Raw genomic sequence first — 1,497 nt, 5'->3', positions numbered from 1 at the left:
AAAACATATTAAAAGTGTTTCAATAATTCAAACAGTGAGGAACCGATGCATGAATAGCAAGACGGGCCAATCCACCATAATAGAAAGTCCAGAGATAGAAGAATACACATATGGGAGTTTAATATGAAAAACTGGCCTCTAAAATCAATGGGGGAAATGATTAACTATTCAATAAATGTGGTTGGGCTCACTGGTTGACCATGTGGAAAAAAGATAAAGTTAGGTTCAGGCCTTGCAACATACACAAGGATAAATCCAAATGGATTAAAGATTTAAAAGGAAGAATCATGCCACAAATACGCTAGAAGAAAACATGAGAGAATCCTTTTGTAATCTTGGATTAGGGAAGATCTTCCAAATTATGACTCAAAGTAGACAAGGCATTGCAGAAAAAAATTAAGCTGCATTAAGGAAATCTTTGTGTCAAAATATAAAGTCAGAAGATAACTAAATGAGAGGCACCTGGCTGGCTCAGTTGGTCAAGCAAGAGACTCTTGATCTTGAGGTTGTGAGTTCGAGCCCTATGTTGGGTGTAGAGATTACTTAAAAAATAAAATCCTTTAAAAAAGATAACTGAATGAGAAATAATACTTGATGCTTGTATTTCATCAAAAGGTTGGTTTCTCTAAGTTATAAAGCAGTCCTAGCAATCAGTGAAGAACCAAATGCTCAATAGAAAAATAAGCAGAGGATGTGAACAAGTGGGTCACAAAAAAATATCCCACCTCACTTATAATAACAGAAATGCAGTTTAGAACTACACCAAGATACCTTTTTTTTTTTTTTTTGGCCTGTCAGAATGATGTTTGAAAACATGCTTCATTGGCAAGGCCAAGGAAACAATGCTGGTAGAGTATAAATGGGTACAGTCTCTAGAGAGGACAGTCTGGCAAAAATGTATTCAAACTATAAGTGTACATATTCTCTGTATTAGTCAGGGTTCTCCAGAGAAACAGAACCAACAGGATATAGATAGGTGGACAGAAAAATAGACACAAGAGGAGATTTATTATAGAAATTGGCTCATGTGGTTATGGAGACCAAGAGGTCCTACAATCTACCTTTTGCAGGTTGAAGAACAGGGAAAAGTGGTGGGATAATTCAGTCCAAGCCTGCAGGCCCAAGAACTGATGTCTGAGGGTAGGAAAAGATGGAGGTCCCAGCTCAAGAAGAGAGAGAGGGGCCCCTGGATGGCTCAGCGGTTGAGCATCTGTCTTCTGCCCAGGGTGTGATCCTGGAGACCCGGGATCGAGTCCCTCATCGGGCTCCCTGCATGGAGCCTGCCTCTCCCTCTGCCTGTGTCTCTGCCTCTCTCTCTGTCTCTCATGAATAAATAAAATTAAATTTATCTTAAAAACAGAAAGAAGAAGAAGAAGAAGAAGAAGAAGAAGAAGAAGAAGAAGAAGAAAAGAAGAAGAAGAAGAAAAGAAGAAGAAAGAGTGAGAGAGAGAGAATTTGCTCTCCCTTCATCTTTTTGTTCTATTTGGGCCCTCAGTG

Source organism: Canis lupus, chromosome 15 (genome assembly GCF_011100685.1).
Source record: "Canis lupus familiaris isolate Mischka breed German Shepherd chromosome 15, alternate assembly UU_Cfam_GSD_1.0, whole genome shotgun sequence".
NCBI lineage: Eukaryota > Metazoa > Chordata > Mammalia > Carnivora > Canidae > Canis > Canis lupus.
The sequence above is the reverse complement of the archived record's forward strand: the minus strand, read 5'-3'. Positions refer to the sequence as shown.